Source organism: Oncorhynchus mykiss, unplaced genomic scaffold (genome assembly GCF_013265735.2).
Source record: "Oncorhynchus mykiss isolate Arlee unplaced genomic scaffold, USDA_OmykA_1.1 un_scaffold_234, whole genome shotgun sequence".
NCBI lineage: Eukaryota > Metazoa > Chordata > Actinopteri > Salmoniformes > Salmonidae > Oncorhynchus > Oncorhynchus mykiss.
Window position 1 is genome coordinate 371298 of NW_023493700.1, and position 14519 is coordinate 385816.

Below are 14519 nucleotides of genomic sequence, written 5' to 3' on the forward strand. Positions count from 1 at the left end.
TGCTACTCTGCTCCTCTGAAAGTAAGTAATTCCTTGCTTTTTCATCTGACATTTTGACATCAGTGTTACAGGAAAGTTTCTTGTCATTGTTTACATGACAGTAGGTTGTCGTAAGACAAGGCTGCATGAAGTGTGAACTGGAGTTTTCTTGGATCCATGAAAGAATTTGCTTTTGGAGAATGCAGGCATCGATCCCACTACCTCACGCATGCAAAGCATTTGAGCTAATTCCCCAGCCGTTTGGAATTTCCGCAAGAAGCAACCTAGAGGGTCCAGTCTCGTCAGGCTATGCTGTTGGTGGACTTGTTTGTTTACGTGCCAGCACTTGCAGAGGCTCGGTGCATTGCCACAATTGAGCAAAATAGCAAATGGCTGGTTAGCTCAGTTGGTTAGAGTGTGGTGCTAATAACGCCAAGGTCATGGGTTCGATCCCCGTACTGGCAATGATGTACGTTTTGAGTGTCAAAATTGTGAGTCACATGCATGTGAATTGTCAAGGGTGCCACAGAATTAAAATTAGTGAATTGCCGAAATAGCTCAGTTGGGAGAGCGTTAGACTGAAGATCTAAAGTTCCCTGGTTCGATCCCTGGTTTCGGCATTTGTATTTGTTCTTTCTTCATGCTCTGGCTTCAAGGAAACTATCCACATCTTTGTTTGTGGGCCTCAATGGTGTGTGCTACTCTGCTCCTCTGAAAGTAAGTAATTCCTTGCTTTTTCATCTGACATTTTGACATCAGTGTTACAGGAAAGTTTCTTGTCATTGTTTACATGACAGTAGGTTGTCGTAAGACAAGGCTGCATGAAGTGTGAACTGGAGTTTTCTTGGATCCATGAAAGAATTTGCTTTTGGAGAATGCAGGCATCGATCCCACTACCTCACGCATGCAAAGCATTTGAGCTAATTCCCCAGCCGTTTGGAATTTCCGCAAGAAGCAACCTAGAGGGTCCAGTCTCGTCAGGCTATGCTGTTGGTGGACTTGTTTGTTTACGTGCCAGCACTTGCAGAGGCTCGGTGCATTGCCACAATTGAGCAAAATAGCAAATGGCTGGTTAGCTCAGTTGGTTAGAGTGTGGTGCTAATAACGCCAAGGTCATGGGTTCGATCCCCGTACTGGCAATGATGTACGTTTTGAGTGTCAAAATTGTGAGTCACATGCATGTGAATTGTCAAGGGTGCCACAGAATTAAAATTAGTGAATTGCCGAAATAGCTCAGTTGGGAGAGCGTTAGACTGAAGATCTAAAGGTCCCTGTTTCGGCATTTGTATTTGTTCTTTCTTCATGCTCTGGCTTCAAGGAAACTATCCACAGCTTTGTTTGTGGGCCTCAATGGTGTGTGCTACGCTGCTCCTCTGAAAGAAAGTAATTTCTTGCTTTTTCATCTGACATTTTGACATCAGTGTTACAGGAAAGTTGCTTGTCATTGTTACATGACAGTAGGTTGTCGTAAGACAAGGCTGCATGAAGTGTGAAGTGGGGCTTTCTTGGATCCACAAAAAAAAATGTTTTTGGGGATTGCGGGAATCGATCCCACTACCTATAGCATGCTAAGCAAACACAATACCAATTGATCAAATTCCACAGCTGTTTGTAATTGCCACAAGGAGCAACCAAGAGTGTCCAGTCTTGTCAGGCTATGCTGTTGGTGGACTTGTTAGTTTGTGCTCCAGCACTTGCAGAGGCTCGGTGCATCTCAACAATTGTGCTCTGTAGCCAGCGGCCGGTTAGCTCAGTTGGTTAGAGTGTGTGATACGCTGCTCCTCTGAAAGTAAGTAATGTCTTTCTTTTTCATCTGACATTGTGACATCAGTGTTACATGAGAGTTTCTTGTCATTGTTACATGACAGTTTCTTGTCATTGTTTACATGACAGTAGGTTGTCGTAAGACAAGGCTGCATGAAGTGTGAACTGGAGTTTTCTTGGATCCATGAAAGAATTTGCTTTTGGAGAATGCAGGCATCGATCCCACTACCTCACGCATGCAAAGCATTTGAGCTAATTCCCCAGCCGTTTGGAATTTCCGCAAGAAGCAACCTAGAGGGTCCAGTCTCGTCAGGCTATGCTGTTGGTGGACTTGTTTGTTTACGTGCCAGCACTTGCAGAGGCTCGGTGCATTGCCACAATTGAGCAAAATAGCAAATGGCTGGTTAGCTCAGTTGGTTAGAGTGTGGTGCTAATAACGCCAAGGTCATGGGTTCGATCCCCGTACTGGCAATGATGTACGTTTTGAGTGTCAAAATTGTGAGTCACATGCATGTGAATTGTCAAGGGTGCCACAGAATTAAAATTAGTGAATTGCCGAGATAGCTCAGTTGGGAGAGCGTTAGACTGAAGATCTAAAGGTCCCTGGTTCGATCCCGGGTTTCGGCATTTGTATTTGTTCTTACTTCATGCTCTGGCTTCAAGGAAACTATCCACAGCTTTGTTTGTGGGCCTCAATGGTGTGTGCTACGCTGCTCCTCTGAAAGTAAGTAATTTCTTGCTTTTTCATCTGACATTTTGACATCAGTGTTACAGGAAAGTTTCTTGTCATTGTTTACATGACAGTAGGTTGTCGTAAGACAAGGCTGCATGAAGTGTGAACTGGAGTTTTCTTGGATCCATGAAAGAATTTGCTTTTGGAGAATGCAGGCATCGATCCCACTACCTCACGCATGCAAAGCATTTGAGCTAATTCCCCAGCCGTTTGGAATTTCCGCAAGAAGCAACCTAGAGGGTCCAGTCTTGTCAGGCTATGCTGTTGGTGGACTTGTTTGTTTACGTGCCAGCACTTGCAGAGGCTCGGTGCATTTCAACAATTGAGCAAAATAGCAAATGGCCGGTTAGCTAAGTTGGTTAGAGTGTGGTGCTAATAACGCCAAGGTCATGGGTTCGATCCCCGTACTGGCTATGATGTACATTTTGAGTGTCAAAATTGTGAGTCACATGCATGTGAATTGTCAAGGGTGCCACAGAATTAAAATTAGTGAAATGCCGAAATAGCTCAGTTGGGAGAGCGTTAGACTGAAGATCTAAAGATCCCTGGTTTCGGCATTTGTATTTGTTCTATCTTCATGCTCTGGCTTCAAGGAAACTATCCACAGCTTTGTTTGTGGGCCTCAATGGTGTGTGCTACTCTGCTCCTCTGAAAGTAAGTCATTTCTTGCTTTTTCATCTGACATTTTGACATCAGTGTTACAGGAAAGTTACTTGTCATTGTTACATGACAGTAGGTTGTCGTAAGACAAGGCTGCATGAAGTGTGAACTGAAGCTTTCTTGGATCAACAAAAAAAAATGTTTTTGGGGAATGCGGGCATCGATCCCACTACCTATAGCATGCTAAGCATTTAAGCTAATTCCCCAGCCGTTTGGAACTTCTGCAAGAAGCAACCTAGAGGGTCCAGTCTTGTCAGGCTATGCTGTTGGTGGACTTGTTTGTTTACGTGCCAGCACTTGCAGAGGCTCGGTGCATTTCAACAATTGAGCAAAATAGCAAATGGCCGGTTAGCTCAGTTGGTTAGAGTGTGGTGCTAATAACGCCACGGTCATGGGTTCGATCCCCATATTGGCTATGATGTACATTTTGAGTGTCAAAATTGTGAGTCACATGCATGTGAATTGTCAAGGGTGCCACAGAATTAAAATTAGTGAATTGCCGAAATATCTCAGTTGGGAGAGCGTTAGACTGAAGATCTAAAGGTCCTTGGTTCGGTTTCGACATTTGTGTTTGTTCTTTCTTCATGCTCTGGCTTCAAGGAAACTATCCACAGCTTTGTTTGTGGTCCTCAATGGTGTGTGCTACGCTGCTCCTCTGAAAGTAAGTAATTTCTTGCTTTTTCATCTGACATTTTGACATCAGTGTTACAGACATTGTTACATGACAGTAGGTTGTCGTAAGACAAGGCTGCATGAAGTGTGAAGTGGGGCTTTCTTGGATCCACAAAAAAAAATGTTTTTGGGGAATGCGGGAATCAATCCCACTACCTATAGCATGCTAAGCAAACACAATACCAATTGATCAAATTCCCCAGCTGTTTGGAATTGCCACAAGGAGCAACCAAGAGTGTCCAGTCTTGTCAGGCTATGCTGTTGGTGGACTTGTTAGTTTGTGCTCCAGCACTTGCAGAGGCTCGGTGCATCTCAACAATTGTGCTCTGTAGCCAGCGGCCGGTTAGCTCAGTTGGTTAGAGTGTGTGATACGCTGCTCCTCTGAAAGTAAGTAATGTCTTTCTTTTTCATCTGACATTGTGACATCAGTGTTACATGAGAGTTTCTTGTCATTGTTACATGACAGTTTCTTGTCATTGTTTACATGACAGTAGTTTGTCGTAAGACAAGGCTGCATGAAGTGTGAACTGGAGTTTTCTTGGATCCATGAAAGAATTTGTTTTTGGAGAATGCAGGCATCGATCCCACTACCTCACGCATGCAAAGCATTTGAGCTAATTCCCCAGACGTTTGGAATTTCCGCAAGAAGCAACCTAGAGGGTCCAGTCTCGTCAGGCTATGCTGTTGGTGGACTTGTTTATTTACGTGCCAGCACTTGCAGAGGCTCGGTGCATTGCAACAATTGAGCAAAGTAGCAAATGGCCGGTTAGCTCAGTTGGTTAGAGTGTGGTGCTAATAACGCCAAGGTCATGGGTTCGATCCCCGTATTGGCTATGATGTACATATTGAGTGTCAAAATTGTGAGTCACATGCATGTGAATTGTCAAGGGTGCCACAGAATTAAAATTAGTGAATTGCCGAAATAGCTCAGTTGGGAGAGCGTTAGACTGAAGATCTAAAGGTCCCTGGTTCGATCCCTGTGTTTCGGCATTTGTGTTTCTTCTTTCTTCATGCTCTGGCTTCAAGGAAACTATCCACAGCTTTGTTTGTGGGCCTCAATGGTGTGTGCTACGCTGCTCCTCTGAAAGTAAGTAATTTCTTGCTTTTTCATCTGACATTTTGACATCAGTGTTACAGGAAAGTTGCTTGTCATTGTTACATGACAGTAGGTTGTCGTAAGACAAGGCTGCATGAAGTGTGAACTGGAGCTTTCTTGGATCCACAAAAAAAATTTTGGGGGGGGATTGCGGGAATCGATCCCACTACCTATAGCATGCTAAGCAAACACAATACCAACTGATCAAATTCCCCAGCTGTTTGGAATTACCACAAGGAGCAACCAAGAGTGTCCAGTCTTGTCAGGCTATGATGTTGGTGGACTTGTTAGTTTGTGCTCCAGCACTTGCAGAGGCTCGGTGCATCTCAACAATTGTGCTCTGTAGCCAGCGGCCGGTAAGCTCAGTTGGTTAGAGTGTGTGATACGCTGCTCTCTGAAAGTAATGTCTTTCTTTTTCATCTGACATTGTGACATCAGTGTTACATGAGACTTTCTTGTCATTGTTACATGACAGTTTCTTGTCATTGTTTAAAAATAAAGAGCTGTCAAGTCATGGCGAAAGAACTGGGGAACGATGAACCTGTGGTGTCCTTTTTGAACTTGCCAGCATATATTACGGATGATGAAATATATGAGAAATTACAAGGATGGAAAGTGAACGCGACAACACCAATCAAGAGGAGGATGTGGCCAGTAACGGACATTGTGGACGGGACGAGATTTTGTAAGGTGAAGTTTACGGACAGCGTGCAATCATTGCCTTACTCAACAAAGTTCAATACTGTCGAAGGATTTGAATATTTCCGAGTGATCCACGATAACCAAGTTAAGGTATGTAGACTATGTATTCAACCGGGACACATACTTAAAGAATGTCCAGAATTTATATGTCATAAATGTGGTGAACAAGGGCATTATGCCAGGGAATGTTCGAACATCGGTGATATGTGTAGAAGGTGTGACAGACCTAAGGACAGATATAAATGTAAGAAGGGGAGTGATGTCTTATTTCTGCAAACAATGGACCTCATTACTGAAGAAGATGAGGGGAGTGTGGCTATGGAGAGAGAATTAGAGAGTGATATGGAAAGTGTGTCGCAGGTGATTCCAGAGACAGCTATAGATGTGCTTGGAGAGTATGCAATTCCTTCTGGCAGTACTCGAGACGTAGTCTTGGTCTCTGCTGCTGACAAGGTGGAGCAGCAGCACAGGATTGGTGAATTAGACACACAGGTAGAGATGGTGCAAGGTACTTCTCAGGTGCCTGAACCAGCTTTAAGCCTGTGTGAAAATGACACCAAGGAGAGGGCTGGGTCCACTGGAGTTGATGGCACGGTTAAAGCGCATTTTACAAAAGGCTTGAATGTTGCTCCCCTCATAAGTCCAAGTCATGAGTCGGACAAAGAAATAGAGAGTGAGGATTTTCAGCTGTTTGCTAGAAATAAGAGATCATTGACGAAAGCTTGGGAGGTGATGGGATCTGGTAAAAAGAAAAAGTCTATTTTGAAATGACATGTTTGTCTTTGACTATATTTCTGCAGACATTAACAATGATTAAAGTTGCATCACTAAATGGGAACAGTCTGAGAAATATGAACAAATTGGAGCAGGTTTTGGTGTCTGTGAAAGCTGACATGTGGTGTTTTCAAGAGACTAATTGGACAGACTCCAAAATGTTGGAGATTAAGAGCAAATGGTCTGAGCTAATGTTTTGTAGTCACGGAAGTGAAAAAACACGTGGAGTAGCTATTTTGGTAAAAAATGATGTGGTTCAAAATGTCAAGCAGGTATATGCAGATAATCAGGGCAGACTTATTGTTATTGAGTTTGAAGTGCAAAATGTCATTTTTCGTCGAATTAATGTTTATGCTTCGAATATTGAATCGGAAAGGAGAGATATGTTTAATAACCTAAGATCACTGTGTTCAGAAAATTGTATACTGGTAGGAGATTTTAACGTGAAGTGTATTAGAATGGATGTCTCGAGATGTGATAGTTTCAAACATGATTTGTCTAGAAATGCTTTATGGGAATTAGTGAAAAATGAGAATCTTGTAGATATATGGAGGGCTGAAAAATTAAATAGAAGAGTGTTTTCGAGAAGGCTGGTGGTGTTAAATGAACTAAAACAAAGCAGAATTGATTTATGTTTAGTAAAAGAAGATGTGATACAGCAGTTTCAGAAGATGTCATATAATTTTACAGCATACAGTGATCATGCAGTAATGTCATTTCAGATAGGAGAATGTGTGTTTATGGTGGGAGGAAGTGAAAGTTAAAGCAAAAAACAGGAGATAAGGTGAAAGAAAAAATGCTTAGAAATAGGATGTTACGTGAACTTGAAAAGGCCGATGCTGATCCAGACTATGATGTTGAGAACTATTTGAAAATCCATGCAGAGCTAGGGTTTTATGAAAAAAAGAAATGTTTAGGTGCTATTGTTAGGAGTAAGGCACAGTATGCCTTGGAGGGAGAGAAATGTACTTCCTTTTTTCTGAGTCTTGAAAAACGAAAGCAATTTAAGAGTTATATTTTAGAATTGGAAAATGAAAAAGGTGTAAAGGTAAATGATTTTGTGGACATCGTAGATTCAGTTGAATCCTTTTACAGAAATCTTTATAAAAAGAATGATGTGGACAAAGTGTGTGTTGCAAAAGTGTTGGAGAAAATCAGTGCCAAAGTATCTCAGGCAGATAGAAGGATGTGTGATGAAGAGATTTCAATTATAGAAATCAAGGAAGCAATTGAGAACACTCAAGGAAATAAAAGTCCAGGTTTGGATGGTTTAACAAATGAATTCTATAAAGATTTTGTGGATACTTTGGCACCCATTTAATTGAAGGTTTTTCAGTATATGGAAGAGAATAAGGAAATCCCTGAGTCTATGTCAATTGGTATGTTAACCATCTTATTTAAAAATAGAGGCAGTAGGTTAAAGTTAGAAAATTATAGGCCTATTAGTCTTCTAAATTCAGATTATAAAATACTGACTCAAGTTTTAGCTAATAGGATGAAAAAGGTGATTGGACGTATTATTACATCAACACAAGCCTACTGAATACCTGGAAGAGATGTTGCAGATGTAATTTGTACAATTAGAGATGTTGTTAAGCAAATGAAAAATGAAGGTGGTATAGTTTTAAGTTTAGATTTTAAGAAAGCTTTTGATAAAGTGGAACATAGTTTTCTGCTACAGACTTTGGAGAGGTTTGGTTTTGGGCCAAAATTTGTATCTTGGATTAACTTGTTGTATAGTGGAGCAAAAAGTTGTGTTAAATGTAACGGAGTGTTAACAGATACTTTCCCTATAGAGAGGTAAGTAAGGCAGGGTTGTCCTTTGTCAGCTCTATTGTACAGTGTTTCTACGGAACCTTTAGCTGTTTTAATACTTGGAGACAAAGAGGTGAGGGGTGTTGGAATCCCAGGTGGTGGTGTCAGTGTTATACATCAGTACGCTGACGACACTACTTTTACTGTGAAGGATGTAGGTAGCATTAAAAGCATTATGAAAATCATAGATATCTACTGTAAGGCATCAGGGGCTGAAGTTAATATAGAGAAGACGGAAATTATGTTTTTGGGGTATATCAATGCAAATAAGTGTGAGATTCCATTTAAGGTAGCTAAGGATTTTATGAAGGTGCTCGGAGTAAATATTGGTGTAAAGGAGAAAGAGGCAAGGGATATAACTTGGACGGGGATCCTCAATAAAATCAAGCAAACTTTGAATTTCTGGAAAAATAGAAAATTAGAGTTAAAAGGTAAAGTAATTGTAGTAAATGCTTTGGTATCATCTAAACTTGTGTATATTTTGGGAGTTCTAGACATGCCAGAGTGGGTTATAAATGAATTGAATAATGTGGTGTCTAATTTTATATGGGATGGTAAAGGTGTTAGAATTGCGCAGAAAACATTGATAGCGGACTATATGATGGAGGTTTAAAACTTGTAGATTTTGACATTAAAAGAAAAGCTATTAGGATAAAAACAGTAAAGAAATATTTATATGACAGTTTAGATTATGGCTGGAAACATTTTTTCAAAGTCTATTTAGATGAGAGTGGTGGATGTGAAGATAATGGTTTGTTGATGGGTCTTAAAAGGAAAATGTGTGAAAAGGTACCAGATTTTTATAAAGAAGTGATAAAAAACACTGAAGTTTGTGTAAATGTGAATTGAATGTAGGAGAATATAACACAATAGATCTGGTAGAAGAAAATACAAGGAAATAAACAGGCGTTTTTCAGTTCTTTTATTGTTGTAGCATCTTTAAAATCAACTAGAACATCAAAATATTCAGTTATGATACTCTGGATACTTTCAAATGAGAGAATAAGCATGCAACAGTATTTGCCCAAAGTTTCAGACAGATACCTCTAGGAATGAGTGAGGTACATGCCATAGGGTATGTAGTCACCCAGGTGTCCCTCACAAGTTTCCCAAATGTACCCAAGTGGCCGAATTTGTACATGGGTACATTGCTGAAAATAACTATATACAAAATTCAAAAAAATTATTCAAACATACCCGGAAAAATATATTTTGGAAAATTGAAGAAAAAAATGAACATTTCCAAAAAAAAAAATTAACATGGGTAACTATTTACACTCAATGTTCAATAATGTGAAGACCCTCTACACAATATTGTGCTGCTGATGCCACAGCGCATAGCAGTCTCTTTCTGCTGTGAAGCAGAGGGTCACTGCACAGGTGTTGCAGCCGACAGAGGATTTATTTTTGCAAAGAGCACAACGAAGCCTCTTTACTAAATTCCTTTTGCACTCATTCTCGCCTGCAATAAGGAATTTCAGCATGTGCAAACCACTGGTTGAAGGAGCAGAAGGGACTGAAGGTGCTGCAGTGGACCTGCTGTAGCTAGCAAGCTCACGGACGAGCTGCTCCCTGAATGCCAGCTGTGAGATGGGGGGCTGTCCACAGCTCTTGGCCATTTCCTTCTGGAGGATGAAGGAATTCACCACAGCAATGTCAATGAAATGGTAAAAGAATGTCTTGTACCATTTCATGGTTTTGTGAAGAACATTATAGTAACCTATCAGCGCATCTGACAGGTCGACTCCTCCCATGCTTTTATTGTAGTCCTTCACTGCTGTTGGAATGGGGACATTTTTTGTGATCCATGCCCCAGTAGCGTCCTTCACATGCCTGGCGACGCGATCACCAGTGAAGGACTTGTGTATAGTGGAGCACATCACCACCTCTCTTGTGTCCATCCACTTCACAAACAGCAGGCCATCTTGTCGGATCCATCGCATGGTCCCCCGCTCAGCCCGCCTAGGCATGTCGTTCACCCTAGTTTTTGGAAAGCCCACTCTGTTGGAATGGATGGTGCCACAGGCCCACATCTCCAGCTTCCTCAGGTCTGTGAACAGGGTAGGGCTTGTGTAGAAGTTATCCACAAACAGTTTGTAGCCCTTCCCTAGCAGCTGAAAATCTAATAGCTGCATAACCGAGTCATAGCTCAGTCCCTTCCCGGTAGCACAATTGTTCTTCCCTTCATAGACAAAAAAATTGCACGTGTATGCACACGCAGAATCGGCCAAAACAAACAGTTTGTAACCCCATTTAGTCGGTTTGTTACGCATGTACTGTTTCAGGCCAATTCTGGCCTTTGAGGCTACCATTCTCTCATCTATGGAAAGGTTCTGGCCAGGCTGAAAATAGGTTTTGCAGGCCTCAATGATGTCGAGGTAGAGAGGTTTAATTTTGCATAGCTTATCAAACCCCGCCGTGCCTCGTTTCATCTCATTGACCTTATCAACTTCTGGGTCACTGATATGAAGTGCCCGTGAAATTGTCAAAAACTTTTTGCATGACATGACCGTGGAGGGAAAAGGCAGTTGATATAGTGATTCAGTTTTCCAGTAGTCTTTCAGGGTTTTTAGCTTTATTAGACCCATGTAAATGACCATAGAAAAGAAACAAAAAAGATCTGACATGGAAATGGGCTTCCATGCCTCTTTCTGGCCTTCCTGCCTATTAGCTCCGTTCCTATTAGTGTTCAAAACCAGGGAATCAACAACTCGTGTGGTAAAAAACAACTGAAAAAGTTGAATGGGGCTGTACTTAGAGGTCATGTCCAGCTGAGGACCTGGTGGTCTCTTTGGTCTGAAAAGTGGAGGGGGTGGGGCCACATCCTCCTCCAGCACAGAGTGCCAACGATCCTCCTCCACTCTGCCAGCAGGTTCCACACTTCCCTTCCTCCGCTTCTTTGTCACCGGCTTCACACCTCTTGATGGCCGGGCGTGGGTAGGTGTGGTGCCAAAGACAGGATGGCTCCGGCTGGATGGACCAGCCTCAGTGGGGGATTTGCTTCTAGGTAGTATGGGCTCCCAATCAGAATCACTGGGACTGAAATAAAGACAGACAAACAGACACAGATTATATACAGAGTAAGTGAGGTGTTGTTCATTTCATGTTTAGATAAAACACATGTAAAAAGAACCCATGCCATATACAGGCCTCCTAGCTAAAAAGAACCCATGCTATATACAGGCCTCCTAGCTAAAAAGAACCCATGCCATATACAGGCCTCCTAGCTAAAAAGAACCCATGCCATATACAGGCCTCCTAGCTAAAAAGAACCCATGCTATATACAGGCCTCCTAGCTAAAAAGAACCCATGCTATATTACAGGCATCCTAGCTAAAAAGAACCCATGCTATATACAGGGCCACAGACATACACCCAAAATGTAGAGCAATGTTTACTGTATACATTTCATTATACTTATATGTACTTTATATTTCATGTCCTAGTCATATTTTTATATATGGCAAATAAAATATAAATATCTCAAACAACTCAAATGAATAATATGTGATATTATATTTTCAAACAACGTTACTCACCGATCCAAAACAGAATCTTCTCCCTCTAAGAACATAGCCTCAGCTAAAGAGTCAAAAGATTGGTCACTGTCGGTCTCATCTTGTACAATTTCAGTGTCACTTTCTCGACAAATCTCATCAATTACATCATGTACATCTGTGTACTTTGTCTTGGTCTTCGACTTTAAAGATTTACTTGCCATATTTACTCTTTGAAACTGCTCTCCAAAAGAAATGCTGCGCGTAACCAAAGTTTGTGCGTCCTGAATAATTTTCAATTGAGAATGGCTGTCGATACGCACGGCTTTCCCACAACAGATAGGCTTCTTTGATAGAACCATCACATGGTGTCGTTTACCTGAGCTCATTGGCTATCTAACCAGGTAAATTTCAAGAGGATCAGTGGTAATTGGTCCGAAATACAGTCAATCAATGAAGAACCGATCCAATCAATGGTGCGCAAATAGGTCATTGTTTGCTGCGTTCAAATCACTTCCTTTCGGTCAATATGTCCCAGAAAATAACCATGCGTTGGGGTTGTTCTACTAACAAACAGAGGACTGCATCGACACCAAACAGGACTTGATAAACGTCAGTTTAGATTGAGTAATTACATCGAACGTTACATCCAAAGTTGGAGGACACGAAATTGACGACACAAGCCATTTACAAAATGTTTAGGTTAGGCTATAGAAATGGATTCTATGAACAAAACAACCCTTTACTGTTTCGTCGTGACCTTTAGTGTTGCCAAAAGAAGAAGATATTCAAAGGTAATTGATACATTTTATTGCTATTTTTGACTTTTGTGAAAAATCTACTTTGCTGTAACTGTACCCAATGTGTTGTCTACTGATCGATAAGCGGATTTGCTGGAAGTTTTTTTGAAATCTGACATGGTGTCTAGATTAGCAAGAGGTTTAGCTTTCATTTGGTGTGCTGCACTTCTGATTTAATTGAAGTTAAATATGTTTAATAGTGACATATTAGGCAATTTCTGTAAAAAGTTCCCAAGTGGGAACCAGTGTCCTTGACAGGTTAAAAGGAAAATGTGTGAAAAGGTACCAGATTTTTATAAAGAAGTGCTAAATGCATGGGCAGAGTTGTTGCCTAATGTGTATTATGAGTGTGGGCATATTGACCTAATTATGAATCATCCTGTTTTTTGAATGAGAAAATTAAGTACGAAGAAAAGGTGTTATATAGTGAAGTATTCATGAGTGCAGGTGTTAGACAGATAAAAGATTACACATATGAGGTAATTCCAGGTTTTTTTCCTGAAGAAGCTGTTTTTGACACCATCCATGAATGGGATGTAGAGGTGGGTTGGGGAACAGTGAAGAATATGTACGAGAAGATAAAAGAAAGTATACCAAACACATGGGTGGATTTAATAAATAGTGGAGTTGTTAGAGAAGATTTATTTGTCTTTCCTAATTTATTTATTGTTAACAGTAAGGAGAAGGCTCAGTTATCTAGTATCCCGGTGAAACAATTCTATAAAATAATGGTAGAGAAAAATGTTAAAAGGCCAGCTGCGGAGAAAGTTTGGAAAGGAATTTTTCCAACTTTGGACGTAAAAAAGACATGGAAAACTTTAAATGTAAAATATAATAGAATGGAATGTGAAAGTAACTATTTTAAAATAAGGCATAATCGTATATATACAAAGGTGGTGTTACATCAAATCAATAGGGAAATAAAAAGAGAATGTGATCTATGTGGTGAGTTACCGGAAAATTTAATACATTTGTTTGTGGAATGTCAGGAGTTAAAATATTTATTTTGTAAGGTAAAGGGAATGATACATAGAAACTGGAAGGGTGATATTTTGAAAAAATATGTGTGGAATGAATTGGTGTTATTTGGCGTGGCTGGTAAATGTGAGGGTGTTAATGTTGTTTTGTTAAATGTTGCTTTGAGTTTTGTGAGGTATGCTATTTCTTGTAGGAGGAATTATGCTTTTTTTGAGGGGAAGAGGGTAAGGGTGTGGGATATTTGTGTAGTATTGTTTAAGAAGCATATAGATATGTTTCATTGTTATGGAAGGGAATGTTTTGATGAAGCTTTTGTGGAGGGGAGTGGGTTGATTTCAAGGGTGGATGGTGGAAGAATTACTTCCACCATCTTATAAATTGTGTACAGACTCCACAAGAAGGTTTTAGTTTGATTCATCAATACGCAGATGATACCACTATAACAGTTAGAGATGAGGGAAGTGTAAAAAGGGTGATGGAGTGTTTTAAAGTATATGGACAAGCATCAGGTGCAAAGGTTAACATGGAGAAGTCAGTTGTAATGTATATTGGGAAGATTAATGAGGGGAATTTTACTTTTAAGGTGGTAAAAGATTATTTTAAGGTGTTAGGAGTGTTTTTAGGGGTGAACGAAATAGAAGCTAGGGATTTGACATGGAGTGGTGTGATAAATAAAGTTAGGAAGGTAGTAAATATATGGAGGGGGAGGTCTTTGAAGTTAAAAGGGAAAGTCATTGTGATAAATTCCTTGTTGATGTCAATTTTTATTTATGTAATGAATGTTTTGGATATGCCAGAATGGGTTTTATCTGAAATGAATAAGATTTTAGTTGATTTTTTATGGGACGGGAAGGGGGTGAAAATTGCTTTTAAAACTTTGATTGCAGGTTATGAGGAGGGGGGTTTGAAGTTGGTAGATTTAAGTGTAAGGAAAACAGCAATTAGAGTTAAAATGGTACGGAAATATTTATTTGGTGAATTGGATTATGGGTGGAAAAGGTTTTTTAAAGATTATTTGCAAGAGGTAGGGAGGGTGGGGGACAATGGTT

General features: G+C 40.4%; 8 non-coding genes across 8 annotated transcripts; all 8 read left to right on the plus strand.

The window, feature by feature from the left end:
* Positions 1-370: 370 nt before the first annotated feature.
* trnai-aau lies at positions 371-444 on the plus strand. Its single transcript has one exon. It is a non-coding gene; the product is annotated as a tRNA-Ile (tRNA).
* Positions 445-526: 82 nt separating this feature from the next.
* On the plus strand, positions 527-599 carry trnaf-gaa. Its single transcript has one exon. It is a non-coding gene; the product is annotated as a tRNA-Phe (tRNA).
* A 446-nt stretch (positions 600-1045) lies between these two features.
* trnai-aau lies at positions 1046-1119 on the plus strand. The gene has a single exon. It is a non-coding gene; the product is annotated as a tRNA-Ile (tRNA).
* A 1022-nt stretch (positions 1120-2141) lies between these two features.
* Positions 2142-2215, plus strand: trnai-aau. The gene has a single exon. It is a non-coding gene; the product is annotated as a tRNA-Ile (tRNA).
* An 82-nt stretch (positions 2216-2297) lies between these two features.
* trnaf-gaa lies at positions 2298-2370 on the plus strand. The gene has a single exon. It is a non-coding gene; the product is annotated as a tRNA-Phe (tRNA).
* A 1108-nt stretch (positions 2371-3478) lies between these two features.
* On the plus strand, positions 3479-3552 carry trnai-aau. Its single transcript has one exon. It is a non-coding gene; the product is annotated as a tRNA-Ile (tRNA).
* Positions 3553-4568: 1016 nt separating this feature from the next.
* Positions 4569-4642, plus strand: trnai-aau. The gene has a single exon. It is a non-coding gene; the product is annotated as a tRNA-Ile (tRNA).
* An 82-nt stretch (positions 4643-4724) lies between these two features.
* On the plus strand, positions 4725-4798 carry trnaf-gaa. Its single transcript has one exon. It is a non-coding gene; the product is annotated as a tRNA-Phe (tRNA).
* The last annotated feature ends 9721 nt before the right edge of the window (positions 4799-14519 follow it).